The sequence below is a fragment of the Elephantulus edwardii genome, unplaced genomic scaffold (assembly GCF_000299155.1).
Source record: "Elephantulus edwardii isolate Elephantulus edwardi_28Jun2011 unplaced genomic scaffold, EleEdw1.0 scaffold00149, whole genome shotgun sequence".
In the NCBI taxonomy this organism is placed as follows: domain Eukaryota; kingdom Metazoa; phylum Chordata; class Mammalia; order Macroscelidea; family Macroscelididae; genus Elephantulus; species Elephantulus edwardii.
The window spans coordinates 6,902,841-6,919,801 of record NW_006399899.1 but is presented as its reverse complement, the minus strand read 5'-3'; positions in this window follow the sequence as shown (position 1 = coordinate 6,919,801).

Genomic DNA, 16,961 nt, shown 5'->3' with positions numbered 1-16,961 from the left:
ACAGGGCGAAACTAAGTTTTTCCTCAAAGGCAAGGATTTTGAAGCTCCCTCTCACATACTTTGAAACTTTATTCAGGAGGGACCAGTCCTTGGAGAAGGACATCATGCTCTGAAAAGTGGAGAGACAGCACAGGAGAGGAAGACCCTAGATGAAATGAATTCTCATGGTAACTGAAATAATGGGAGTAAGTGTATCAGAGAGAGTGAGAGAGAGTGAGACTGGCTCAGGATAGGACAGATTTCAGAGCTGTTAGCAGAGACTTGCTATATAAGTGACTCAACAGCATGTAACAACAACATAACTTCAGAATATTCAACAATTCCATGTCTCGGTTACAAAGTTCTTCATGATTTGACCCTGTCTTTCTCTATGATTCTATCCTTGTTTGCCAATTGCTTCCCACTTTCTGTGTGCATTATTAATTCCATGTGATTACTTAGCAGATACAAATCTCTACAATGCACTGCAAGCCTGGCAATGATAAGACAGCAGTTTCCTGTTCTCAGTATTCAGTTTTATGTTTAACACATTGTCTAATACAGACATGTGGTTAGAGATCTCCAACTGTGCCATGAAAGGAAAATGAACAATTTCTGCCGTGCAATTCACAGCCTTTGTAAACCTGTTGGAGGGCCAGTTGTGAGTCTGTTTGATTCAAAGGTGGTTGTTGTTGTCTTTGTTAGGTGCCATTGAGTCAAGCATGACTCAACGGGACTCTGAAAAAAGAGATGTGAACCATGTGCTGTCTTCATACTTGCTGACACAATAGAGCCCATTGCAGCAGTCACCATGTCAAGCCACCTGGTCAAGGGTCTTCCTCTCCTTTGCTGACCCTCCACCCTTCCCAGTATCTTGTCTCTCTGCAATATGTCCAAAGTATGTGAGGCAAAGCCTCAACATTCTTGCCTCCAAAGAGCACTTTGTCTGTACCCTTTTAAGACAAATGTTTGTTCTTTTGTCCACCCATGGGATGTTCAGTGTTTTTCTTCAACACCAGAGCTCAAAGCTGTCAATTCTTTTTGTTTCACTCTTTTTCATTGTCCAGCTCTCTGATGCATAGCTAGTGGTCAGAAAGACTATGACCTGAATCAGACGTACCTTAGTTCTCAAACTGACATTGTTGTTTGTTTGTTGTTTAATGCCATCGAGTCGTAGACGACTCATAGCAACCCTATGAACGAACAGCCTGAGCACTTAATAATTTGGAGAAGTCTCTAAGTATAGATTTTCCCAGTGCAAAACATCTTACTATTTCCTGACTGCTGGTACCAAGGATGTTAATTGTGGATCCAAACATTATGAAACTATTGACTGTTTCAATCTCTTTTTTATACTTCATGATATTGTCTATCAGTACAACAGTAAGAATCTTTGTTTTCTAGACATTGAGATGCAATCCATACTGAAGTTTGCATTCCTTGATCTTCTGCAACAAGTGATTCAAGTCCTCTCTTTCAGCAAGCAAGGCTATTTCAGCAAGCAAGGTTGTGTCATCTGTCATCTGTGTAACGTAAGTTATTTACTAGTTTCCCTCCAATCATGATTCCACACTCCTTTTTATAGAGTTCAACTTCTCGAATAATTATTTCAGCACACAGATTAAACATATATTGAGAGGGAATACAACCCTGAGGCACTCCTTTCTCAATTGTAACCTCTGCAGTGTTCCCCTGCTCTGTTCACACAACAGTCTCCTGGTCCAGGTATAGGTTTCACATGAGCACAATTAAGTGTTCTGGGACTCTCATTCTTTTTAATGTCAGTCACAACTTGTTATGATCCACAGAGTCAAATGCCTTTGCATAGTCAATAAAATGGTATTTTTTTTATTTTTAGCTAAGATCTATCTGACATCAGCAATGATATTTCTTATGTCACAGCCTCTTCTAAGTCCTGCTTAAACTCCTGGCAGTTCCCTATTCTAACCATTTTTGAATGATCTTCAGCAGTATTTTGCTTACATGTTATATTAATCATATTGTTCAATGGTTTCAACACTCAGTTGGATCACCTTTCTTGGGAATGGGAACAAATATGGACCTCTTCCAATCTGTTGGCCAGACAGCTGTCCTCCAAATTTCCTGGCATAGACTGATGAGAGCATCCAAGGCTGTACCTGTTAATTGAAACAAGTCAATTGGTATCCCATCGATTCCTGGGGTCTTAGTTTTTTTTTCCCCCATTGCCTTTAACACAGCTTTCCACTTCCTCCTTGATTACCATTGGCTCCTGTTCATATAATACTGCCTGAAATTAGACTGTGAAATTGCTGTAAAAAAACTGTGGCAAAGTGTAGCCAGAGGAGCCCTGAGATAAAGGCCACGGTTAAAAGTTCTGCTGTGTTTGCAAGATGATTAAGGAGAAGCTGACTTAGAATTCCTCTGAAGCAAACCTTGCTGGACTGAGAAAACCTGAGACTTCCTAAATTTATGTTGCTGAATTGAAAGTACAGTCTGAACTAATTGTACCTTGGGACTGCTGGGCTAAAATCTGGATATGAATTGGGTGATATTCTTTGCCTCCCTGACTCTCCAACTTACTTCCCTTATAAACCTGTTCTTGGTACCATAATTGTGCTTTTTTGAGTCAAAATGAATAAATGAAACTCTTACTACTGGTGTGATTCTAGAGGCAACATAGAGTTGGAATGTGGGCTTTTTATCTGCTTTCTGCTCTGTGGTGGTGAAAGGCTTGCTATTCTCACTCCTTCTGACCCTTTTAGAGAGATGCTTATGGTCCGGTGCCACCTTGTCTCATTTTCTACTCTCGGACAAACTGCAATGCTTCTTTACTTTAGCTGAAGTCTCTCCTTCGATTGATTATGACTCTATCCTACTTGTCGACACATTCCATCTTCCACTGGAAAGAACCCCATCCTCCTTCAATGCCACCACAATTGTCACTTTATACAATCCTTCCTAATTCAGGCAGCAATGTAAATATTTGGCTAACACAAGGAGTGGAAAAGGAAACACATTTCTGAGCTAAGTTCCTTGGGGCTGGCTTCTTCGGTCTACTATTGTTTAATCTTAACAATTTACAGATTATCATTCTAAACTTCAGTTTCTTCACCTGTGAAATGGAGTCAGCAATAATGCTACCGTCCTAAGATTTTGTGAACTTGTTGTTGTTGTACTTTATGTGCCATCAAATTGTCTTTGATTCATGGCAAATAAGAGCAGCAGAATGAATAAAAGAACAAAGCCACTCAGTGTGCTGCCTACAAGAGACAAATATAAGAAATGAAACAAAATATAGATTATAAATGAAAGGCCAGGGGGGGAAATACCAAGCAAATGGCATAAAAAAAAGGAGTGAAGATACTAATCTATGATAAAACAGACTTCAGGATAAAAAACACCTGAAAAGTAAGAAAGGACACTATATAAAGATTACAGCCACAATAGACCAAGAAGACATAACCTTGGTCAACATCTACATAGCAAACGATAGACCTACAAAATACATAAAACAACCATTAACATGTTGAAAGAAAGAAACATACAGCAGCACCACAATAATGGTTGTTGTTGTTTGATGCCGTCGAGTCGTAGACGACTCATAGCGACCCTATGAACGAACAGCCTGAGCACAGTTCGTACATAGAGTTTCCGGAGGCAAGCCATTTCGGAAGTGGATGCCGCTCCTGCTTCCAGACAATGATGGTAGGAGACTTTAATATATCACTCTCACCAAAGGACAAGTCAACTTGAAAGAAACTCAACAATAATGCAGAAGATCTAAAGTATATAATCAGCCAACTGGATCTTTTGGCATGTATTCAGCATACTGAACCCAACCAAAATCAAATCTACTTTCTTCACAAGTACACATGGCACATTCTCCAGAACTGATCACATATTAGGACACAAATCAAGCCTCAACAAATTAAAAAACAGTGGAATAATACAAAATATCTTCTCAGACCACAATACCATAAAACTAAAAAGTAATGACAAGAGGATAAATCTTACACAATCAGCCATGTGGAAGCTACATAACACCCTGCTAGAAAATGATTATAGAAAAACTAAAAACATGAAATAAAAACATTTTCTCAAAATAAATGATAATGAATATACAACATGCCAAAACCTCTGGGATACAACTAAAACAGTCTTCAAGGGACAGGCCATAGCAATAGGCAAATAGAAAAGGAAGAAAGAAGTAAATTTAATGGCCCAACCAAACTCCTCCATCAAAGAGGAAAAGAATAACAATCTAAGACCATATCTTTGAGAAGAAAAGAAACAATAAGAACATGTGCTGAACTGCAATCCCAGAGGTACATGGTTCCAATCCACCAGATGCTCTGCCAGAAAAGGAGGGACAATTTCCTCCTGTACCAGTCAGATCTGATTTGATGGCACACACACACAAAATAATAAAATAAAAAAAATTAAAAGAACATGTGCTGAAATCAATGAGATGGAAAACAAAAGAGCTAATGTAATTCTCCATCGAGAAAGACTAAAGACATTCTCCTTGTGAACAAGGACCAGGCAGGGAAGCCCACTTTCACCACTCCTCCTCAATAATATATTGGAAATACTCTCTAGGGAAACACTGCAATATATTCCAAAATAACATGGTGCTGATACAAAATGGACAGACACATAGCCCAGTGGAATAAAATCCAGAACCCAGAAATTAATTCACCAATCTATGGTCATGTGGTATTAGATAAGAAATAAAACCTATCAAATGGTGAAATGAAAACCTCTTCAACAAATGCCAACAAAACTGAACTTCTGCATGAAGAGAGCAGAGGTAGGATCCACATCCCACACCATACACAAAAAAAACCAAGGTGGATCAGAGATGTAAGGGTACAGCCCCAAACCATAATAAGAGACAAAGTGGGGGGGGGGGAACTTAGAAGGCCTAGTCTATGCTGGCAGATAGAGCCAGAAATACACAACCAGGATTAAGTCCTGTGTGTATAAAAATGTTTACCAGTAGGGGAAAAGAAAACCTACTGACTGGAAAAAAAAATATTTGGGAAGGACATCTCAGATGAGGGTCTTATAACAAACTTTTTATAGAATCCTTCAGGGCCTCCACAAGGAAAAGACTGATGACTCAGTATAAAAATGGGCAAAATACATGGAAAGACACTTCACACAGCAAGACATTTGGATGGTCAACAGACACATGAAGAAATGCTCAAAAACACTGGCAATAAGAGAAATACAAATAATAACCAAAATGTGATACCATCTCACACCAGTAGCAGTGGCAAAGTTTAATAGGATAGCAAGTAATACATGTTGGATGGGATGTAGAGAGATTGGAACTCTCATATACTGTTGATAGGATTTTACAATGATATAACCACTCTGGAAATTAGTTTAGTGTTTTATCAAAAGGAAATTCCACATAATACAGCTATTCCACTGTTAGGACTGAGACACAAACCGAAATTTGTACACTGATGTTCATATCAGTGTTATTCACATTAGGAAGAAAATGGAAAGAGCCCAAATGTCCATCAACAAACAAGTGGGTTGAGAAGTGTGGTGCATTCACATGATGGAATACTATGAAACATTCAGGAGCAATGATTTACAAAAATACTATTTACCATGGAAGATCCTGGAGAATATTATGTTGAATGAACTCAGTGTCATAAGAACAAACACTGCATAAGATCATTACTGTAAAAATAGAAGTATTATCAGTAAGATGTGTACAAAAGTCCAAAGTGTAAATGGGAGGGGGGGAAAGGGGTGAGGGTAAGCAGGAGCGGAAATCATGAGGTTGTAGTGTTTGGATGGCAGAAGGGGCTTTGATTGAAGATATTGGGAAAGATCCAGTGGAAACCTGAAAAGGTGGGGTAATGGTGGGCATGGATCAGTGATGATTAAATGTATACAACACAATGTATCGGGATGATAGTATGAAACCCATTGTGAACAGAAAAATGTGTGAAACACAATGCAAATAAATGAAACACTATGTATACAAACTATATATACACAAACCAATATAAAATAAAATTAATTTTTTAAAAAAACCTGCTAATGGCAGCACAGACCAAGATGTTAAAAACTTTTAAAATTTAAAAAAAAAATTGATGACATCTCCAGCATTGTTGTTGTTGTTGTCGTCTGTCAATGAGTTACCTGTGACACAAAGTGACCTTATGCACAACAGCTCAGAACCTTGCCCTATCTGGAGCCAGTCTCACTATCTCCAACGTACACACCTCCATTATTAACCCAGTTACTGTGTCAACCCATCTCATCCATTATGTTCTTCTACAAGCTCTGGTTCCTCCTGGCAAATTGCCCAAAGTACGAGAGACAAATCCTCAAAATACTTGCCTTCATTGGGCAAAATGGTTTCATCTCTAGGATAGACATATTTGTTCTCCTGGCAATACATAATATGTTCAGTATTCTTCTCCAACATCCTAGTTAAAAGGAATCAATTCTATAATCCTCAGTCATTGTCCAGCACTCTGGTGTATAATAAACATTTATGAACCATGGCCTGGGTCAAGCAAACCTTAGTCTATAGATTAACACCATTGCTCTTCAGCTCCCTGCAGAGGTCCCTGACAGTAGATTTACCCAGTGCAATATGTCTTTTGATTTTCTGATTGCTGATCCCAAGAATGTTAATTGTGGAAGCATGTGGAAATTGATTGCAATCTCAATCTTTTCTCCATCTATTATGGGGTGGATAATTGTCCCAGTGGTGAGAATCTTTCTTTTCCTGATGTTGAGCTTCAATGTATATTGGAGACTGCAGTCTTTGGCCTTCTGTAGCAAACACTTCAGGATCTTCTAGGTTTGGGCAAGCAAAGTTGTATCATCTGCATAACACAGGTTGTTGATAAGTTTCCCTCCAATCCTGATGCCTTATTTTTTCTCATAAAGTCCAGCCTCCCAAATGATCTGTTCTACATATAGATTGAAAGGTAGGGAGACATTATCCATCCTTCAGGATGAACCATGTGGTGTTTCCTTGTTTTGTTTCAACAATATCTTCCTGGTCCAAGTATAGGTTTCACATGAGCACACTTCTGGGATTCTCATTCTTCTCAATGTTAGCCACAATTTGCTGTGGTCCACACAGTCAATTGTCTTTGCAAAGTCAATGAAACACAAACATTCTTCTGGTAATCTCTGCTTTCAGTCAAAATCCACCTGACATTGGCTGTGATGTCCTTAGTGCCAAGGCCTCTTCTAAACCCAGTTTACACATTTGGCAGTTCTTAATTCCAGTCTATTTTGGATAATCATCAGTAGGAATTTCCTTGCATGTAATATTAGTTGTATTGGTCAATATTTTTCATTCTGTTGGATTACCATTTTTTTTTTTAGTGAGAAGCAATATGGATCTCTTCCAGTTAGCCAAGTTACTGTCCTACAGATTTCTTGGCACAGCTTGGTGAGCACCTTTAGGGCTGCAATTGTTTTTGTAAATGTGTTAGTTGGCATTCCATCAACTCCTGTCCCCCTCCCCACTTTGCCAATTTCTTCTGAGGAGCTTGAACTTCCTCTTTCAACATTATTGCCTCTTGGTCATATATTGTTTTGTGAAATTCTTCTCTGTCAGCCAATTCTTGGTACAGTGACTCTGTGTATTCCTTCTATCTTCTTTTAATGTTTTCTGGTTTGCTCAATACTCCGCCCATAACATGCTCAAGTATTGCACAACTAGAAGCTTGAAGCTGTTCTTCTGTTCCTTCAGCTCAAGAAATGCAGTCGAGTTTGTCCCTTTTGTTCTCTTTGCACATTTATTTTGCCTAATACTTGGCTTTGTCTTCCTAAGCTGCCCTTTGAAATCTCCTGTTTAACTCTTTAACTTCTTAATGTATTCCCTTTGTGTTTCCTTTTATTAAATTTGTTTCATGCTGATATTTCTTCTAAGAAACTCACCATTTATTAACCTTATTTTGTTTAATTGTAATAAATTTATTTTGGTGCTTTCGGGGTTATTGATGTGTGGAGAAACCTTCTGAGATTCAAAATTTGTTCATCTTTCAATATTCTCTCAAATGCCAGTGCTTCCATTAATGTTTCAACTAAAAGGGGGATTGTGTACTTATGTTCTATAAATATGAAGATTCAATGAAAAGTACACATAAATACTAAGGCACAATCACCTTATCTAAATGATCCACTTAGCTGGATGTCACTGAGGGCATGGGATCTCTCAGAAATAGTTGTGTAAATAGACATTGTCTTACAAATCATTGAGTTTCACAGCTGGAAATGGCTTTATAGTTAATCCAAATTCCCTTTCCATGTTATAGGTTAGAAAAATATTAAACTTACTTACTTTACTGGGATCTAGAATCCCCAGAGAAAGTGGATCCAGGCTTCTAGACTTCCCAGCCTCTGATCTGATTCTCTCCACAGTGCAGGTTCCTGCCTTATCTCCCTTCCATCTGACACTGCTTCTTGACCTATGTATCTCCCTATTCTATATTCATGCCAGTCATTCTGAAATACCTTCTTTAAAACAATTGAATAATTAAATACTTGATGTGATTCTGGACACTATGTTTTCCTTCCTCCATCATTCATTGCCAACTTGTCATTTCCATGTTACATCTTGACTATTTTTCTCCCCAAAGTTGTTCTCTTTCCAGTCAGTCTAGTTATTTCAGGAGGAAATATTCAAAACAAATCTGGTAGCTGTGAAGAGGAATAGGGTCTTTCTTGGTCTTTTCTCCACCTGTTCCACTCCTCAAGAAGCAAACAAAAAGACATTCTACTGACTACCAGTAAACAGCACAATGATCCCCATTCCTTTTTCAATGACACAGTGGACTTTTTCCCCCTTAAGAAATAGACACTGTAAGCACCAGAAAGGGTAGCTCAGTTCCTGCCCTCTCTTCCTCCTGCACTCCCTTACTGAAAGGCCCAAGTAGAGGTAACAAGATTCAATACACTCACATTTGCAAAAGGAATACAAATGCAAAAAAAAAAAATCAAGGAATGAATCATAGTTTTTAATTCCCCATTTCCAAACACTGAGAGATACTTTACTACCTCAGCACAGTAACTGACAGAGACAAGATTTCACTAAATAGTTAGAGCTGGAAAAATAAAGACAATGACTGGATAACTTTTAAAAATTTGAGATGTATTCAGACCTTTATGTATGCCACAGACATATTTTGTAGGGATGTGTGTATATTGTGTGTGTGTGTGTGTGTGTGTGTGTGTGTATGCACAAGTGCATTATGTGTGTGTATGTGTCATGAATTACTTCTTTTCTGATTATTGGGAAAATCTGCTACAGAAAGACCTCTCCAAAGTCCTAATGAATGATGATGTCAGCTTAACTGAGGTCCAGTTGATCCAGCTCATGATCTTTTCAATTACTTACAATGCATCTGCAAGTTAGGCAATGACTAAGAATGACAGAAGAATGGAAATCTTTGAACTAAGGTGCTCGAGATGAGTATTGAATATCCCATAGACTGCTAACAGAATAAGTCTGTCTTGGAAAAAGTACAATCAAGAGCACTCAGTGGAGGCAAGTCTGGCAAAATTTTGCCTTACATATTTTGGATTTCTTGTTAGGAGGGGCCAGTCCTAGGAGAAGGACATCATGCTTAAAAAGAAGAAAGGTCAGTATAAGACGGGAAGATTATCAGTAAGACGAGCTGACACAGTCATTGTAACAATTGGTTTAAGTGAGAGATGGAAAATATGGCACAAGATAGGTTCATAAGGTCGGTATGAGTTGCAGTCGACTTGATGGCACATAACAATAACATCTATTATTAGTTTGTGTGCCATGAGTTTTTAAATAATATACTATGAATTTTTTCCTATGCTACTTACCTTTTTCATTGTTTTTGTTGTTGTTGTGTACCACTGAGTCAGAACCGACCTGTAGATGACCCTCCAGGAGATTGCCCATCCTTCTCCTGCGGAGCTGCTGGTGTATTTGGTGCCTTTGGGGTTGCAGTGCATTTCCTTACCACTGGGCCACCAGAGCTCATGTTTTTCCATAGCATCATTTTAATGTTTAGAATATATTGCTTGATATACAAATCTCTCAAGGAAGGCTTTTGGGGAGGCACGTGATGGATTTATTATTAATATTTCTTTACCCAAATTTCAAAGTCTAGTTAACACTGACAGAAGAAAAGTTGATGCCTTTGTGCTGTGGTGCTGGAAAAGAGTATTGAACTTACCATGGACTGCCAAGAGAACAAACAGGTTTAACATGGAAAAAATGAAAACAGGCTGCTCCTTGGGGGCAAGGATTTTGAAGCTCATATCACATACTTTGGGCACGTGACAGAAGGGACTAGTCTCAAGAGAAGGATATTATGATTAGAAGGAGAGAGAAGAGGAAGGATTCCAGATGAGGAAGATTCCAGATAAGATGAATTGACATGGTAAATGGGGTTATGGGCGTAGGTATGTCCAAGATAATGAGACTGGCTCAGGATAGAGCAGAGTTCAGAGCTACTATACACAGGGTCATTATGAGTCACAGACAATTCGATGGCACATAACAACAAATGGTGAGTATTATTTAATTTTCTTTTTCTTTTTCATCCTCTGCTTACCATACCAAGTCTCTCAGTGCTGGAAGTTACTTCAGAATGCTAGACGTAGAGGGACTTACAATGAACACAGCACTTTCCAGAGACATTAGTTCTCTCTTGGCTAAACACAATAGATGAATTTTTTTTCAGAGTCCTCTTTAATATCTCTGCATTTGGGAATATTACTGTTCTTCAACATAGACAATGTTAGCATAAGTTATATGAGTGAACCGTTTTGATTTATGTGATGTAGAAGAGAGTAGCTTATCTTCAAAGTGCATTTGAAGAACCAACAGTATAGACATCACCTGGGATTTGCTTAAAGTGCTACATTTTAACCACACCCCAGATATATTGAATCAGAATTTCTCTTTTAACAATCTCCCCAGATAGTTTGTATGCCCATTAAAGTTTAAAAAGCTCTCGTTTTGATCATATTTGACAGATTTATGTGTGACTTCTATAATAAAATCAGTTCCATGCAGACACAGCTGGTATTATCTCTATCCTAAACTGTCTGAAAATATTAACACGAAAATGTATACGTAAGTATTTTTACTTACTAGTTAACTTACTTAATCATTTTCTAATTTAATGTAATTGACATTGGTCTCTATCTAGACAAAAAAGCTGTTGTCTTAACAGAGCAAGAGAACATATGGTTTAAAATAAGAAAAAAATGTATGTCAGAGTTTTATCCTTTCTCCCTGTCTATTTCGTCTGTATTCCAAGCACATCATTCAGGAAGCTAGACTCTATGAAGATGAATGTGGCATCAGGATTGGAGGAAAGACTCACCTGCACTATTCAGGTAACCCAAACTTGTTTGCTGAGAGTGAGGAGGACTTGAAATACTTAGTGCAGAGGATCAAAGACTACAGGTTTTGATACAGATTGCTTTTCAACATCAAAAGGACAAGATCCTCACCATTGGACCAACAGGAAGCATCATGATAAATGGACAAAAGGTTGAAATTGTCAAGGACTTTATCTTACTTGGATCCAAAACCTTTGTTACTAGCAGTCAGGAGATCAGGAAACATATTGCATTGGACAAATCTGCTGTCAGGGACACCTCTCCAAATTATTGATGTCAGTTTGAAGTCTATAGTGAGTCTAATTCAGGCCACGGTCTTTTTAATAACTTGGTCTGACAGCTGGGCAATGACTAAGAATGAAGGAAGAATAATTGCTGTCTTTTAGTTGTGATGCTGGAGAAGAGTACTGGATATTCCATGTACTGCCAAAAAAGAAACAGCTATATCTTGGGAAAAGTGCAGTCTGAGCGCTTCTTATAAGCATGGATCGTGAAACCTCATATCTAATATTCTGGGCATTTTGCTGGGAAAGGATGTTCCTTGGAAAGGAATATCATGCTTAAAAAGTGAAGGCTCAAAGAAATAGAGGAAGACCTACAATGAGATTGATTGTCACCGTGAATATAGGAATAGATTTAAGTGTATTGGAAATGATGAGGATGGCACAGGATAGGACAGGTTTCAAATCTGTTGTTCATAGGGTTACTAGGAGTCATACTCAACTCAAGGGCATTTAACAACAATAAATATTTCAAAACCATTCTCTCTCTGTGCATATAAAAATTAATAACATTCAGTAATTACAATGAGGGTATCACCCAGGAAGAGGGCAATCGGTAATTGCAAAGACAGAAGGGCAAGAGAAGAGCAAAATGGATGTCAGAAGAGACTCTAAAAATTGCACTGGACCGCAGAGAAGCCAAAGCACAGGGAAGAATTAAAGATACTAAAGAGCTGAATAGAAGATTTCAAAAGGCAGCACGGGATGACAAAATAAAATATTACAATGAAATGTGTAAGGAGTTAGAGTCAGAAAATCAAAAGGGTCAAACTCGCTCAGCATTTCTTAAGCTCAAGGAACTGAAGAACAAATTCAAACCTTGAATTGCTATAATCAAGGATGCTTTAGGAAGAATATTAAATTATCCAGGAAGACTTAAAGGAAGATGGGAAGAATATACTGAGTTACTGTATCGAAAGGAATTGGCAGATACAGAAGAATTTGAAACAACATATATGAAATATATGAATATGAAATACCCAATAATTTCATATTCATATAAATATAAGAATATGGAACAACATATGATCAAGAGCCTATGGTGATGAAGGAAGAAGTTCAGGCTGCTTTGAAGGAAATAGAAAAAATAAGGCCCCAGGAATAGATGGAATACCAATTGACATATTTCAGCTAACAGATGCTGCCCTGGAAGTGCTAACCAAGTTGTGCCAAGATATCTGGAGAACAACCACTTGGCCAACTGACTGGAAGAGATCTATATTTGTTCCCACTCGAAAGAAGGGTGACCCAGCTGAGTGTGGAAATTATAGAACAATATTGTTGATGTCACATGCAAGCAAGATTCTACTGAAGATTATCCAAAAACGACTGGAACAGCACATCAGCAGAGAACTGCCAGAAGTCCAGGCTGTGTTTAGAAGGGGTCGTGGTACTAGGGATATTGTAGCTAATGTTAAGCGGATCTTAGCTGAAAGCAGGGAATACCAGAGGAATGTCTATCTATGCTTCATTGATTATGCAAAGGTGTTTGACTGTGTGGATCATAATGAAGTGTGGCTGACTCTGAGAAGAATGGGAATCCCAGAACACTTGATCGTGCTAATGCGAAATCTATACTTGGACCAACAGGCAGTTGTCAGAACAGAGCAAGGAAACACTGCATGGCTCAAAATTGGGAAGGGCGTAAACCAGGGATGTGTCCTGTCTCCATATCTTTTCAACCTGTATGCAGAACAGATTATCTGGGAGGCTGGGCTCTATGAGGAGAAGTGTGGTGTCAGGACTGGTGGAAGATTCATCAACAATTTGCGTTATGCAGATTACACAACTCTGCTTGCTGAAACTGAAGCACTTGCTGCACAGTGCCAAGGACTGCAGCTTCCAATATGAATTGAGGCTCAATGTCAATGCACTGGACCAATTGGCAGCATCAGGATGGATGATGAAGTGATTGAGATTGTTCACAGCTTTAGTTTGTTTGGCCCCACAGTCAACACTCATGGCCCCAGTAGCCAGGAAATTAAAAGATGCACTGATTGCCATGGGAAAGTCTGATGTTAGGGACCTCTCCAGAGTACTGAAGAGCAATGGTGTCTCTCATGCCATGGTATTTGCTATCACTTGTTATGCATCAGAGAGTTGGACAGTGACTAAGGAGGATAGAAGGAGAATTGATGCCTTTGAGCTGTGGTGCTGAAGAAGAGTATTGACATGGACTGCTAGGAAAACAAACAGATTCATGCTGGAAAGTGTTAAACAGGGCGGTTTCCTGGAGGCAAGGATTCTGAGGCTCAGTCTAACATACTTTGGACATATTGTAAGGAGGGACCGGTCCTTGGAGAGGGACATCATTCTTGGTAGGGTGGAGGGACGGCGCAGGAGAGGAAGGCCCTTTATGAGGTGGATTGATTCAGTGAGTGGGATAATCGGGATGGGAGTGTCAGAGACAGTGGGATTGGCACAGGACAGAGCGGAGTTTAGGGCTGTTGTACATAGGGTCGCTATGAGTCGCAAGTGAATCGACGGCACATAACAACAACAACAACAACAACAACAATATGTGTTGATTGTTAAGTGTAAGTTTTGTTAGTGGGATATCTAAAGATAGTAAATGGAAGACAATGGATGTTTAAACTCAGAGGCAAAGATTATTGAGTTTTATACCTAGCTAATTTCCTAACTAATTTCCTTAAGACATATTATCCACTATTATTGACACTTATGTATCTGTTGTAAATCTTTCCTTGACCTTTTCATCAACTCTTCATTCACAAACTTCCATTCTTTCTCATCATGATTTTGTTCTGTTTTTAACTAATAGATTATATTTGGCAAAATTGAGCCGATATTGCAAGGATATCTCCTGTAGCCCTCCCTACATGTATGTGTACACAGATACATACAAAACAGTTTCCTCAGTAATTAACATTCTGCATTACTGTGGTAAATGCTCTAAAAATGCTGTTGAGTGACATCAAGTCTAATCCCAATTTGATGATACTGTAAAGTAGAACTCTGTTTCCCTGGTTAGAATCATTACAGAAGCAGAGTTTCAAGTCTTCTCTTTTGCAGAAGGTGGTTGGCTGGGTTAAAATTGCTGACCTTTAAATTAGAAGCAAAGTGCTTAACTGTTATGAACAAGTGATTCTGTGATATTAAAATTTACAAACCATATCAATAAGTATTAACTAAAGCTCGCATTTCACCTTAGGATTCAATCTTTGTGTGGTACAGTTCTGTGGGTTTGAGCATAATAGCATGTCTCCACAATGGCATCATGGTGTAGAATGCAATTTTCCTAAAAATTTCCTGTGCTTCATCTTTGCATTCATCATTCCATCTCAAATCCTCAGCAGTCACTCATATTTTTACTTCTTCTGGCTAGTGGCATAGAATTAGTTTCACAGGATTGTTTTCAAGATTATCTTCCTCTAGCTGGGAGAGAGAGGAATGGGATGAGGGTAAGTTAAAGTATTTCTATGCTTGCTAATTTCATTAAGATCTCATAATTCTCTTAGAGGAATACTTGTCAGATTGTTAAAGGCCTTTGATTTATTTCCAAACCTAAGAATAAGGGAATCCTTACAAAGGTTTTTTTTTTGGTTGATATCTTACTGTATTTGTATATCAAGAAGGGGATATTTTGGGAATCTTCTACTCTGTATTTCCAGAAGTCAGCTCCTTTCAGAAGTTTTCTTCTGTAAAATGGTGATGACTGGACTCACATCATTGAATCATTGTAACAATTTAATCAGATAATCTGGGTAAAAATCTTATATAAATGCTAGCATATCATAGGACTATAACAAATGTTATTGCCTTTCTTCAGTCATTGAAGAGACACAAATCAGTGAGAAAATTTGGTTACAATAAGCTATCATTCTACCTTGTCTGTATTAGCTACAAACTTAACCACCAGCAGTATGTAACAGAAATGTAATTCAAATTGGCGAAAGTCAAAGGGGAATTAATGACTCACTGGTATATATATGAAAAATTCAGTCACATACTGTCTTTAAGAATAGCTGGATCGAAATGCTCCACAGCATCACGTATTTTAACTCTAAAATAGCTTTACATTCCTCTTCATTGGTTTGAATGCTAAGTAGACTTGTTATTTTGGCTGACAATAAAGAAACCACAGTCCCATAGTCTATTATATTGGACTTCCAGTAGAAAAAGTGCACCATTTTCATAATTTTTGAGATGCTGCTGAGTATATTTAGGATATGCATCTACTACTATGCACATCAGTGTGACAGAGAAATTGTATGTTCCCACTTTACTCAGACCAAGTTATAACCATTCTTAAATGTAGGAATGAATGAGCCTCAAATATTTATTATAGTAAAAAATAGAAAGAGGAATGTCCTATCTAAGGGCAAGTAAATGCTGGGCAGAAAAATGCAACAGTTGTCTTTGAGTAAACAAGTCATCTCTTAAAATTTCTTGCTGTTTTCTTTCTCCATTTTTCTCTCCTTTCCAAGTGCCAAGGAGTTTTCAGATGTAAGATGTGCTATTAGACATACAGATCTTGCAGTATTCATGAGACATGAATTTATCCACTGCCTTTGAGTTGAAGCCAGCTTCTGGCTGATCTTCCAGTAGGTTTCCGAGGCTATAAATCAAACAGGAGGGGATTGTCTATCTTTCTCTCATGGAGCAGCCAGTGGATTTAAATGGTCAAAGTGGTGTGGTCTCTGAGTTACCAACAGAACTCTCTAGTTATCTACATAATATAAAAACAGACTTCTCTAATACATAAGGTCCTAGAAATTATAATCATTATTACTATTCAAAAGGAGCTCTGATAGTTTAATGCTAGGGAATTGAGTTGCCACTAAACTACACAGTTCTAATCCACCAGCTTCTCTGCAGGAGAAAGATTTACAGTTTCATCATGTGCTATTTACAGCCTCTGAAAGCCTATTAGAGGGTCAGCTATGCGTCTGTTCTGACTTGACAATACACAAGAACAAGAAATTGACAGAATACCAAATGATATGTTTAAATAAGTAAATATAATGCTGCAAAAGTTTATTCATCTATGTCAAGGAATTTGTAAGACAGCTACCTGATCAGCTGACTGGAAGAGTAGAATATTTATATCTCTTCCAAAGAAAGGGATGCAGTGGAATGTGGAAATTATCAAGTCACATGTGATTTTCTAAAAATAATTAAATTAGAACAAATCAGTTTTGGTAGTACATGCACAAGAAACTGTCAAAAATTCCAGGTTTAGATCATTTATTCATGTGTCTGTTGGTCATTCAAATATCTTCCTCTGTGAAAAGTCTTTCCATGTCTTTTGCCCATTTTGTAATTGGGTTAACAGTCTTTTTCTTGTGGAGGCCCAGGAGTAGTCTGTAAACTTTC